The following is a 14,478-nucleotide window of genomic DNA, read 5'->3' on the forward strand; positions in this document are numbered from 1 at the left end:
GCCCCACATCCATTTGTCAGGGCTTGACACAAGTGACTCCATTTGGATTCTGACAATTTTCACAAAGTTAAATGAGATCATTAGGGTGGCCCCTAATCTAATATGACTAATGATCTCATGGAAAGAAACATTTGGACACAGAGCTATACACACAGGGCGAATGCCATGTAAAGATAGGGGCAGAATTCCGGGTGATGTGTTATAAGCCAGGAATGTCAAAAGGGATCAGCAAATTGCCAGAGCTAGGAGAGAGGTTGGTAAGAGTCTTCCCAAGAGCCTCAGAAGGAACCAGCCCTGCCTGCCGACACCTTGATCTTGGACTTCACCTTCAGAACTGTGAGGCAACAAATTTCTGTTATGTGAGATGCCCAGTTTATGGAACTTTCTTATGTCAGCCCCAGGACTCTAATATGCAAAGAAATGGCAGCACAGGGCCACCGTGTGACCCAGGCAGTCAGAGCATAAGGGACAGGTGCCTCCCACCCTTGCCACACTGACAGAAGCTGGTATGACATGGGGGCAGGTTGCCTCACCCCCTCCAGGCCTCATCTCCTGCGTGAGCTGTAGACCCAGGGATCAGTTCCTTTCCTCTTTGCCTGTCCGCTGTGAGCTAAGTCTGGGTCCCTGACCTAATCTCCATCAGCATTTTTGTAAAAGTATCTTTTGTGAAAGTTGGAGACACTGCAACTGGCATGGTCCCTCTGCTGAGGGCCAGCAGGTGGGTGCGAGATGTAAAGAGTTGCTCTTCAAAGCGTTAACTTGCTCAGTGTCCTGGCTCTTTGTTCTCTGCTTTCAAGGCTAGACTTCCTTCCTGTCTGTACCCCCTGCCCTGGTAAACAAACTTCCCAACAGTCCTTATCTATAGAGACCACATACCACATCTGCTACCCACTCTATAGATTGCCCCTCCCATCTCAAGGGCTCCTTCCCCTGAAACTGCACTCTCCGTGGGTATAACTGCATTCCTGCACTTTTCAAGTTAGCCATCCAGGTACAGCTTAGATTGTGTGGTCCAACTCCAGCCAATGGAGACAGGACACAGTAGCAGGGACCAGCTGCGTTAGAAATAAAAACTCCTTCCCTCCTTTGTTCAGGGTGCTCTTGCCATTGCTCCATTGTGAGCAGCACTCTTTCTGCAGAAATTAATTTGCCTTGCTGAGAGATCCTTTGTCTCAGTGTCCATTTTTCTTTGCAGCACTGGGTTTTGTTCCCAACAGTGGGTCATGCTGATGTTGGTGCTGCACACTCCATTACTATGAATGTTCCTGAGTCCACCCAGAGCGAGGCTCAGGGTTCAGTTCTGGATGAGCTGAAGGGGACAAAGCAGGCTCAGCTGCCCTCACAGGAGCCTAGGTTCTCCCTCAGAGACACAGCAAAGTGGGGGTTGCACATAGGTGGGCATATAAACGACTTTGACACTGCAGATGAGCTTCAAGGCTCTGGGGTCAGAATTGAATGTGGGATTCACCCCCCTCTCCTGGAACACTCTGCAGAGAGATATGTGTAGACCTGGACTAATGTGGGTCAGTGCAGAGGACTTGCCTAGCACCATGGGTACCTGTGCAAGGTGCACACACACACATGCCTGGCTTCTCTAATACTAGATGCACCTGTACCTTGGAGAGGTCCTAGCTCACAGGCCAGTCAGCAAGACGGGTGGAGAAATGGCCTCAGGTCTGATAACAAAACACAAGGGCAGTGGAAATCTGGAAATAAATGCCTTTCATGGACATTGGGATAAAGCAGTCAGCCTTGTACTTCCTTTGCCAATTTCCTTTTTAAGACAAGAGAAACAGAGCCAGCTGTGAGCCTGGCACAGCAGGAAATGCTGCTTGGGTACCAACATGGTTCACATCAAACTCAATGGGATCAGTGTGGGCTTAGGTTGTCAAGGGAACCTAAGATCCCCATTGCCACCCAAAGCCTGTTCAGAACAGGGGACACATAGTCATGGAAAATGGTAAAATTATCATAAGATCAAAGAGCAACTTGTGCAAAAGGACCTCTTCTTCAAGGGAAAAATCAGACTACACTGATAGACAGCTGGGAATCTAGCTCTGGTTTGATTCTTAAATGAAGACGAGCCCGAGGTAAAAATCAGAAAAAAGACCATATTAATTTTCGGGACCAAAAAGTAGGAAAAAGAGAAAAAAAACTTTTCTGAACAGAATGTTCTTGGTTGACAGGGATCCCTATAAATGAGACCATCCTGGAAGGCAAGGTTGTGACATGCCTGGAACCAAAGTGCTGGGTAGTCCCAGCACCCTTTATACTGCTGGGCAACATGGGGAAGTCACGTGGCTTCCTCAGGACTCCCTTCCCTCCCCGGTGTGATGTGGATTGGAGCAGGAGGGCCTCTGATCTGCAGGTGCTGAGGTTCCAAGCGCTCTTTTGGTGGAACCAGGCTCTGCCTGACCAGGGGAGGAGGCTGCAGGATTCTCATCCTCACACTGAGCTGGAAGATGCTGGGCCAGCAAGGAGTGCCCTGTTCCTCACAGGATGGTGAAGAAGTAAGGCAGCATGAGAGACCTGCTTGACACTTTTACCCATTTTGCTACTGGGATTCTCAATCAGATTTTATTTGTCAAAAGTGTTTGTGTTAATGGTTTAACAAGTATGAAATTAATCTGAGTTCAGTGGTATAGCTGACGTGAGCTCTCTGTGAAAATCCAAACCTTGCCCATGCACCAGTAGAAATCAATTAAAAAATTATAATACAAAAAGATTGTGTTCCAAATCCCTACACAAATATGTCCTTAGAAATATGTCTGAGAATTGCTTTATGGAGAAAGTCATACAGTTTTGCTGACAGGCAAGAGGACAGAAAAAATTGAGAGGGATGCCATGTCATAGGAGGGAAAGACTCCTTTTCCTAAACATATCAGCTCACCCTAAATTAACTTATAAAACCAATGCAAATCTTATCAAAATTCCAAAAATGTAATAGAAAAAAAAAAGATTTTTCAGAGGATGTCAGCAAGATGGCTGACCAGAGTTACCTGCAACATCCTCTGTCCTACGACAGACACAAAAATTACCAAAACAAAAGATAAACCACTGTTTGTATTTCATCCAGCATAACCGAGGAGGTACGCTGGAGAGCACCAGGGGCATGGTACAATCTGTGGAGCATGGAAGCTCAGGATAGCACCGTAGAGGCGAGATCAAGGCATCCTGTGTCTGCCATGCTGTGCCCTCACCTGGGACTGGCTCAGAGTCAGGGCAGATTTCTTCTTGTGGGAAAAGAGGATGCATAGCCATCCCCACTGCTGTCACAAACACTAGCCATCCTTGCCCAGGAAGGGCCCCCCGTCCTCATAGGCCCCAAATGCAGTTTGGAGAGTAGCTGGGACTTTTTACAACTGTATTTCCTGAGTAGGGGCCTGCACAGGGTGCCCCCAACCCTGTTACCTAAGCTGCTACAACTCACACCATCCTCAAAGTGAACCCACTGATAGGGTGTGCCCTGTCCTAGGGGTGAGTTGCAACCAACTGTGTCCATCCTTCAGGCCCTGCTGTCATTCTACCACGTTCACATAGGTGTCTGCAGCATCTTGACCCCAACTGCCCAGATCCTAGCCCAGACAGAACAACCGAGACCCCAGCATCTGAACCCATGTGGCACACCATCCCCCACCTCCCCCATAGGGAACAGGTGGGCCTGCACAGCGGGGCATCCATCCAACAGCAGACTGTCCACCTCACCTATGTGCACCTGAAATGCATAGTCAGTCATCCTTCTGAGGTTATGCATGTCTGTGCATAGACCAACAGCCAGTCCTGTGGCGACCTTGCCCTGCTGGGTAGATTGCTGTAAAGCCACCCAGCCCTACTGCATCCACATGTATCTGGCCCAATATCCAGTCCACTGGCAGACCTGTTTCCCTAAAGAGGCAGTACATACATAGTTGCCTGGCCAGCCATACTCATGTATGCCTGAGTTTGGCATTTAACTCAGCTGGCGGCAGTCATCTTTCCTCGCTTCCAGATAACTCAATGAACAGCTTTTTGGCCCTCCATACCTACATGTGCCCAGCCCAACAACCAGCTCAGCACTCCCTCCCCCAGCAAAACCACACCACTACCATCACAAACTCCCACAGCCTATGCTACTGAGGTAATCAGACCTTGATGACGAAGATTACACCTGAAGAAACAATATGAAGACTACACTACTGAATCTATCCAGAACCAAAGCCAATAACCTAGGACACATCCATAGGAAAATGACTTTTCCTATGAAACCTACTCCATAAAAAAAATTGACTATTCCACCAGATGCACAAATATCAATGTAGAAACAGACTCCAAAGATAAGGACAATTGTGAAATGCTTAAAAAGAATGTAAAATAATGATTTTAACAAAACTCAGTGAGATACAGGGGAACACAGACAAATTAATAAAATAGTTTTTACAATTTCATGTTTGGAATGAGGAATTCAACAAAAATAAAGATAACATAAAAATAACCAAAGAAAAACCTTGGAGCTGAGTAATTCAATAAACAAAATTAAAAATACAATTGGGATTTTCAACAACAGACCAGATCAAGAAGATGAAAGAATTTCTGAGCTGAAAAACCGGGCATTTGAAACAATCCAGTCAGAGGGGACACAAATAAGTAAGAATAAAAAATGAAGAAAGTCTGCAGGACTTAATGAAACAGCAATTAAGCAAACACATATTCACGTTATAAGAATGTCAGAGAAAAAGAATGAAGAAAGGTACAGAAAATTTATTTAACAAAATAATAGCTAAAAACTTCTCACATATTGGGAGGTATATGGACATCCAGATTCAAAAATTCAGCCCAAAATGACTCTCTCTCAGAGGCATATTGAAGGAATGTATTCTCTTCTCGGGTCCACAAAGAGGCGTGGTTTCAAAGGCAAGAACTTCCCAGCATCATAGCTCCACCTACCTCTCTATCTGGGAGCTTAGAGGTCTTTGTTTAACTTTCGTGCACAAGGGAAGATAGACTGCCCAGGTGAGCTCCCTTTGTTTAGAAAAGCCTGCAAGAAGCTATGGGAGGACTGTGGGCCAAACAATAAATCAGATGTCAGAAATCAAAGATCAATCACTCCATAAGAAGTTTAAAGAAACTCCTTTCATAGGACAGAAAACTTGAATAGGGTGGGAATAACACCCAGGTTAAAAGTCCCCTTCTCCCACATCTGGGTGGACTCCATTTCATTTCTGGATCCCCTCTCACCACAGCGTTGGAGTTTCTCTCTCTCTCTCTCTCTCTCTCTCTCTCCCCCTTTTCTCTCTCTCTGCCTAAATAAATCACTTTCTGCAAAACTCTTTGGGGTCCAATATTTACTTAAACAATCTCACCGCTCCCAGTGGGGTCCTCTCCCCCAGTCTTTGGTGAATGAGGGACCAAGGGCCTGGAAGAACACATCCTATCAGGAAGTGACCTGAGCCCATCATCTGCAATTTGGTCACAATATGATAATCAAACTCTCTAAAGTCAAAGACAGAGAGAATTCTAAAAGCCGCAAGAGAAAATCATCAAGCATCAATTAAAAATCACTTATAAGGGAACCCTTTTTAGATTATCAAGAGATTCTTCACTGGAAACCTTTCAGGGCAGGAGAGAACGAGATATTCAAAATGCTGAAAGAAAGAGAAAAAAGCCTGTCAGACAAAAATACTATATCCAGCAAAGCTATCCTTTAGGAATGCAGGAGATATAAAGACCTTCTCAGACAAGCAAAAGCTCAGAAAATTTATCACCACTAGACTGGCCTTAAAAGAATGCTTAAGACAATGCTATAACTGGAAACAAAGGATAATAATTACCATTTTGAAAAAACTTGAAAGCATAAAACTCACTTCTATAAATATATTCATAATCATACTCAGAATACCCCAGTGCTATAATGGTGCTATGTAAATCTATCAGTCTACAATTATAAAGTTCCACAGGTTTTGGGGAACAGGTGGTGTTTAGTTACATGAGTAAGTTCTTTACTGGTGATTTGTGAACTTTTGGTGCACCCATTATCTGAGTGATACAATGAACCTGATTTGTAGTGTTGTGTCTTCACCCCCTTCCCATCCCTTTCCCCTTAGTACCTAAACTCCACTGTATCATACGTATGCCTTTGCATCCTCATAGCTTAGCTCCCACTTATGAGTGAGAACATATGATGCTTGGCTTTCTGTTCCTGAGTTACCTCACTTAGAATAATAGTCTCCTGGACTCAGCATGGTGGCTTATGTCTGTAATCCCAGCATTTTGTGAGGCTGAGGTGAGTGGATCACCTGAGGTCAGGAGTTTGAGACGAATCTGGCCAACATGGTGAAACCTCATCTCTATTGAAAATACAAAATTAGCCAGGCATGCTGGTGCATGCCTATAATCCCCATTACTTGGGAGGCTGAGGCAGAAGAATCACTTTAACCTGGGAGATGGAGGTTGCAGTGAGCTGAGATTGTGCCATTGCACTCCAGCCTGGGCAACAAGAGTGAAACTCGATCTCAAAAAAAGAAAAGAAAGAATAATAGTCTTCAATCCCATCAAGGTTGCTGCAAATGCCATTAATTCATTCCTTTTTATGGCTGAGTAGTATTCAATTGTGTATATATACCACAGTTTCTTTATCCACTTGTTGATTCATGGGCACTTGGGCTGGCTCCACATTTTTGCAATTACAAATTGTGCTGCTATAAATATGTATGTGCATGTACCTTTTTAATATAATGACTTATTTCTTTCCAGATAGATAGTAGTGGAATTGCTGGATCAAATGGTGGTTCTACTTTTAGTTGTTTAAGGAACCTCCACATTGTTTTCCACAGTAGTTGTGCTTGGTTACATTCCAACTAGCAGTGTAGGAGTGTTCCCCTTTCACTGCATTCATGCCAACATCTGTTATTTTTTTTTATCATGGCCATTCTTGTGGGAGCAAAATGGTATCACATTGTGGTTTTCTGATCATTAGTGATGTTGAGCATTTTTTATGCCTGTTGGCCATTTGTGTATATAGTTTTGAGAATTGTCCGTTCATGTTCTTAGCCCATTTTTGAAGGGATTTTTTTTTTCTAATTTGTTTGAGTTCCTTGTAGATTCTGGAGCATTTAGGCCATTTACATTCAATGTTAGTATTGAGATATAAAGAATTATTTCATTCATTGTGCTATTTGCTGACTGTATTCCGTAGTTTTTTTTTTCTGTGTTTTTGTTTTGTGTGTCTGCGAGATTCATGCTTTAAAGAGGTTCTGTCTTTATGTATTTCCAGAATTTGATTCAAGATTTAAAACTCCTTTTAGCAGTTCTTGTAATGCTGGCTTGTTAGTGGTGAATTCTCCCAGCATTTGTTTATCCGAAAAAGATTGTATCTTTCCTTCATTAATGAAGCTTAGTTTCACTGGATACAAATTCTTGGCTGATAATTGTTTTAAGAAGTTTGAAGGTAAGGCCCCAATCCCTTCCAGCTTGTAGGCTTTCTGCTGATAAATCTGCTTTAATCTGATAGGTTTTCCTCTATAGGTTACCTGGTGCATTTGCCTCCCAGCTCTTAAGACTCTTTCCGTCATCTTGATTATAGATAACCTGATGACAATGTGCCTAGGCGATGATCTTTTTGTGATGAATTTGCCAGGTGTTCTTTGAGCTTCTTGTCTTTGGATGTCTTTGTGTCTAGCAAGACTGGGGAAGTTCTCTTTGATTATTTATCTTAATATTTTTTCCAAACTTTTAGATTTCTCTTCTTCCTCAGGAACACCAGTTATTCTTGGGTTTGGTCAGTTAACATAATCCTAAACTTCTTTAAGGCTTTGTTCATTTTTTAAATTCTTTTTTCTTTATCCTTGTTGGATTAGCTGAATTTAAAAACCTTATCTTTGAGCTCTGAAATTCTTTCTTCTGCTTGTTCAATTCAATTGCTGAGACTTTGCAGAGCATTTTGCATTTCTCTAAGTGTGTCCTCTATTTCCCAAAGTTGTGATTGTTTTTTATTTGTGCTATTTCTCTGAAGACTTCTTCCCTCATTTCTTGTACCTTTTTTTGATTTCCTTAAGTGGGACTTCACTTTTCTCTGGTGTCTTCTCATTAGCTTGATAATCAACCTTCTGAATTCTTTTTCGGGTAAATCAGGGATTTTTTCTTGGTTTGGATTCATTGCTGGTAAGTTAATGTGATTTTTCAGAAGTGTGAAAGAACCTTGTTCTGTCATATTACCAGAATTGTTTTTGTGGTTCCTTATCATTTGGGTAGGCTATGTCAGAGGGAAGATCTGGGGATCAAGCCTACTGTTCAGATTATTTTGTCCCATGGGGTGTTCCCTTGATGTAGTACTCTCCCCCTTTTCCTAGGGATGTGGCTTCCTGAGAGCCAAGCTGTAGTGATGTTATCTCTCTTCTGGATCTAGCCACACTGCAGGGCTACCAGGCTCCAAGCTGGTACTGAGGGTTGTCTGCACAGAGTTCTATGCTATGAACCATCTTTATATCTCTCAGCCATGGATATCAGAACCTGCTCTGGTGGAGGTGACTAAAATGGACTCTGTGAAGGTCCTTAGTTTTGGTTGTTTAATGCACTAATTTTGTGCTGGTGGGCCTCCTGCCAGGAGGTGGCACTTTCAAGAGAACATCAGCTGTGGTGTATAGGCAGTGGACGAATCCTAGAACTCCCAAGAGAATATGCCCTTTGTCTTCAGCTACCAGGGTGGGTAAGGAAGGACCATCAGGTGGGGCAAGCTTAGGTGTCTGAGCTCAGACTCTCTTTGGGTGGGGCTTGCTGCAGCTGCGGTGGAGGATGGGGTGTGGTTGCCAAGTCAATGAAGTTATGTTCCCAGGAGGATTATGGCTGCTGTGTCACGCAGGTTGTCAGGGAAGTGAGGGAAAACCTCACTCAGCTCCCACACAGACCAAAAGGCCAGTCTCACTTCCAGCACGCCCACCCCTCCAACAGTACTGAGTTGGTTTCCAGGTAGTGGGTGAGCAGGGCTGAGAACTTGCTCCAGGCTACCGGCCTCCCAGCTGAGAAAGCAAGCAGGGATTTTGTGCCTTCCCATCTGTTGAGTCTGCATGCTGAATTTATGCCTTCCCCCATGTCCTGGCCAGGAGACTTCACATTTGGTTGGAATTGTTATAAAGTTCAGCTGGAGGTTTCTCTCCCTGTGTGGTCTTTTCCCAATTTCTTTGGCAGCCCTCCCCCAAAACTCCTGTGAAACCAGTCAGAAATGACTTTGCTGGGGGCCCAGAGAGCCCATAGGGCTTTTACTGTTGCTTCCTCTACCCCTGTATTTCCTTTGGCTCTCTAAATTGACTCAGCTCCAGATAAGGTCAAATCCTTCTCCCATGATCTAGATCTTCAGGTTCCCCAGTGAGGGTATGTGTTCTGGAGTGGACAATCCCCCTTTGTCACTTTCACAGCTGGGGCGCTCACAGTATTTAGGCTGTATCCTGGGTCCTACAGGAGCAATCCACTTCCTTCAGGGGTCTGTGGATTCTCTCAGCTTTCCTGGTATATTCCTGCAGCAGTTCTGGAGCAAAAGTCACAAAGAGAGTCTCCACATGCTGTTCTGTCTGTCTGAGGGGGAGCTGCAATCTAGTCCTGTCTCCTATCCATTATTTCCCTCTCTGCGTATTATGAAGTTTTCAAGTCAAAATAACGACAAATGCACTTAATGAATAAGGAACACACAATATATACAAAAGTAGATTAAGGCAACACAAATATAGATTTTTTTTGGAAAAAGGGAAAAATCTAGAATATTTTCATGCAACCAGAGTTTACTTGCTATCAGCTTAAAATAATGTATTATAACGACAAGACCCTTTATGTCAGCCCGATGATAACCACAAACAAAGAAATTAGAGCAGATACAAAAATGAGAAAGAGAAAGGAAGCAAAGCTTAACATCCTAGAAAACTACCAAACCACAGAGGTGGACAGCAAGAGAGGAAGGAAGGAACAAAGGATCAACGAAACAACCAGAGAAATGTTAGCAGAATGGCAGGAATAATTCTTATCTACAAGTAATATCTTTTTAATGTAAATGGATTAAATTATCTAATTAAAATATACGGAGTAGTCAAAATTAAAAAAAAAAAAAAGACCCAACTATATGTTGCCTACAAGACACTCACCTCACTGTTAAAGACAAACAGACTGAGAATAAAGACATAGAAAAAGATTTTCCATGCAAACAGAACCCAAAATCAAGTAAGGGAGCCATACTTATATCAGATCAAATAAATTTTAAGTGAAAAAATGTATAAGGAAACAAATAGTTTGTTATCTAATGACTCCTGTTACAGGGATCCTTATTTGCTATACAGGGATCAATTCATCAAGAAGATATAAAAATTATAATTATATATGCACCCAACACCAGAGCACCCAGATACATAAAGCAAATGTTATTAGATTTAAAGGGAGAGATAGACTCCAATATAATAACAGTAGGGATGTCAGCACCTACTTTCAACAATGGTTAGATTACTTAGTCAAAAAGTCAACAAAGGAACATTGGACTTAAACTGAACCATAGATCAAATGTACCTCACAGATATTTAAGGAACATTCCACCCAACAGCTACAAAATACACATCCTTCTCAACTTCACTTGGAACATTTTCCTGGATAGATCATATTAGGCTACAAAACTAGTGTAAGAAATTTAAGAAGACAGAGATCATATCAAGTATCTTTTCTTGTATACTTTTCAAGTATACCACAATGATATACAACTAGAAATTAACAATAAGAAAAACTTTTGGAAACTTTATAAATACATGGAAACCAATCAATGTGCTCCTAAGCAATCAATGGGTCAATGAAGAAATTAAAAGAGAAATTAAAAATTCCTTGAGATAAATGAGAATGGAAATGCATCATACCAAAACCTATGAGATGCAGCTAAAGCAGTTCTAAGAGGAAAGTTTGTAGCAATAAATGACTGCATTAAAAAAGAAGAAAGATTTCTAATAAACAACCTAATGATACACTTCAAGAAACTAGAAAAATAAGAAAAAATTGACCCAAAATTTGTAGAAGGAAGGAAATAATAAAGTTCAGAGTAGAAATAAATGAAAGAGGTTTAAAAAATTGTTAACATCAATAAAACAAAGATTTAGCTATTTTAAAGGATAAACAAAATTGACAAAGCTTTTGCTAGATTAAGAAAATAAAAGAGAAGACAAATAAATAAAATCAGAGATGAAAAAAGAGACATTATGCTGACACCACAGAAATACAAAGGATGATAAAAAATGATTATGAATAAGCACACCAACAATTTGTTTTTTAGAAAGGTTCCCACTCTGACACCAGGCTGGAGTGCAGTGACGTGAGCTGGATCATAGGTCACTGTAATCTTGAACTCTTAGGCTCAAGTGACCCTCCTCCCTCAGTCTCCTGGGTAGCTGGGACTATGGGAGTGCACCACCACAACCTGCTAATATTTTATTTTTTGTAGGGACAGGGTCTTGCTATATTGCCCAGGCTGAGTCAACAAGTTTGATAACTCAGAATAAATAAATACATTTCTTCTAGTCACATATAAGCTACCAAGTTTAAATTATAAAAAATAAAAATAAAAAATTAGAACAGACTGATAATGAGTGAGGAAATTAAATCAGTAATAACAACCTTTCCTTTAAATAAAAGCCCAGGGCCTGGTGGTGTCACTGCTGAATCCTGCTAAGCTTTTGAAGAAGAATACCAATTCTCCTCAAACTATTCCAGAAAACTGAAGAGGAGGGAATACCTACAAACCCATTTTGTGAGGACATCATTACCTTAATTCTAAAACCAGATGAGGACACAACAATAGAGAAAATATAGGCCAATATCTCTGATAAACACAGATGCAAAAATTATTGACAACATATTAGCAAATGAAACCAAACGGCACGTTAAAAAGATCATTTGCTATGATCAAGTGCATTTCATCCTAGGGATACAAGGAAGGTTTAACAGAGAAATCAAACTCTCCACCATTTGAGTCAGAGGATTTTCTGATCCACAGCTAAGTGATCATGATCTGAGCTTCAATTTTATCTACCACTTCTGTATTTTTAAAAAAGATTCTTGCTTAACTTAAGAGACATTATCTCTGAAGTTCCCAAGCCGTCTTCCTCCAGCGTGTGGCGCTCACAAGGAAAACCCTCACTTTCTCCCAGAGCTGAATTTCCACCTGTTTGCCGGAGGGCCTGGGATGTTTAGGCTTCCAGGAGCTGGCGGCAGTGCATGATGGGTCAGCCATGGAGCAGAAGTCGGAACCAGATGAGCAAGTGACAGAGGTCTCCCTCTGAGCATCCGTGGCTCCCAGGCAACTGTGCCTTGGCGTCTGCCTGTGTGGCTGGGGACCGTGCGTCCTGCCTTCCCTCCTCGGCTGGAGGTGTGGTCAGCTGCTGTTCCTCAGGCCTCAGCCCTCAGCCTCACAACCAGAAGGACCTGGAGAGTCCCTCAGGGAGGGGCCACTCTGTTGCTTTTGTGGATTTCTCTGGGCGCCCCCGAGCGCACTCTTGCTGAGAGTAGGCAGTGGGCGCTCCTTTCTGATGACATCCAGCCGGGGAACGGACGTTTGGGTCTGGGGTAGTCCAGGGAGAACAATGGCTGATGGCAACTGGAGCTCTGGAGCCACGGGATCCCCTTGGGCCAGCCACACAGCCCTCTCGGCGTCACAGACAGGAGGAGCCCAAAATCCACACAACCTGTCCCTGATCACCACCCTGGACCAGGAGCCAGGAGTCCTGGGTCCCAGTGCTGTTCTCGCTGCCCACGGGCTGGATGGAGAATTTCCTTCTCCTTATCCCCAGCTATGCTGGGTGTCAAATGGGGCCATCCAGGGTCCTGGACTCCATGGGCCATAGAGAAAGCAAACAAGGCTATTTGGAAGCTTCTAAGGAGAACATACACGTAAGAACACTCACTGTCATCACCACTGCCCTGAGGGCTAACCTGCCACCACTTCCTGAGGACACCTCCTCTGGCTGCCCAGACCCATTGCATCCTGTGCAACCACAGTGGTCCTTGGCCCTGACACACACTAGAGTCACCTGGGCACTTTCAGAACCAAGAATGCCTGGCTATACTCCAGGGCCATTTAGTAGGATCTCCTCTGGGGAACCACAGTGCCACTGCAGGTACCAAATTTCCCTGATGATCAAAATTGCCTGGTGTTCTTCAAATGCAAATGCTGAGTCCCAATCCAGATGAGCTAACTCAGGGCATCCAGGGGCAGGGAGCTCTGTGCTCAGCCAGAGTCATGATGATGCTTATCAGGGTCTAGGACATGCTCCTGGTCCATGCTCAGGTGCTCATATGCAGAAGCTTGGCACTGCCCCTTCTTAGCCCCGCTGTGCTCAGCAGTTTAGCTGGCATCCAAGGGGTTAGCTCCTGCCTTCCGCTGAGCTCTCAGCAACATCTACTTTTGCTCAGCTCCCATCCCAATGCTTGACATATAGCAGGCGTATGAGTCTGTTTTCATGCTGCTGATAAGGACATACCCAAGACTGGGTAATTCACACAGGACAAAGGTTTAATGGACTGACAGGTCCACATTGCTGGGGAGGCCATGCAGTCACGAAGGTGAGGAGGAGAAAGTCATGTCTTACACGGATGGCAGCAGGCAAAAGGAGAGAGCTTGTGCGCCCCTTTTAAAAACTATCAGATCTAGTAAGATTTATTCATTCCCCTTTTTAAAACTATCAGACCTCATGAGACTTATTCACTATCATGAGGACAGCATGGGAGAGATCTGTGCCGTGATTCAGTTACCTTCCACTGGGTCCCTCCCACAACACGTGGGTATTCAAGATGAGATTTAGGTGGGGACACAGCCAAACCATATCAGCAGGGCTCAAGAGATGTTTGTTGAGTGAATAAATGACCTGGTTTGTGAATTTCCACAGTTACTTACTTCCCTATTCATTTTCTCAAATTGTGATATGGAGCATTCTCTGCCTACCTCATGGGATGATAGTGAGTTTGTACGTGACAGAGCTTTGTGCCCAGAGTGACTGTTTTCACTAAGGATAACTGAGCAGCCTGCGACCCCCTCCCCAGACCAGCCACATTTCCATCACAGGAGCTTGCAGAACTGTGGCGCCTCCCACAGAGACCACCTGTCAGCATCTGCATCCACTGAGACCTGCAGGGAATCGTCCACCACCCTCAGTGGCCTGTGTCTCAGAGTGAAAGTTCCCTTGATGGAGCAGGGAGGCCTGCAGTCAGCATGTGAGCCCCCAGGTTGCCCTGCAAAGCTGTCCAGGAGGGCTGGGTTTGTGGGGCCAGGTCTGGGCAGGACATTATCTCCCATACCCGGGTCTAACCTTTCCCCACATTCCTCCCAGCTGGGAAGGGTCAGCGGCTGGTTTCTTAGGGCCCCAGGAGGCATGTGTCACGGAGCACGTGCAGAGCTGTCAGTGGCTGGTTTCTTAGGGCCCCAGGAGGCACGTGTCACGGAGCACGTGCAGAGCGGTCAGTGGCTGGTTTCTTAGGGCCCCAGGAGGCACG

This window comes from Cebus imitator, unplaced genomic scaffold, assembly GCF_001604975.1.
Source record: "Cebus imitator isolate Cc_AM_T3 unplaced genomic scaffold, Cebus_imitator-1.0 Scaffold680, whole genome shotgun sequence".
Lineage (NCBI taxonomy): Eukaryota > Metazoa > Chordata > Mammalia > Primates > Cebidae > Cebus > Cebus imitator.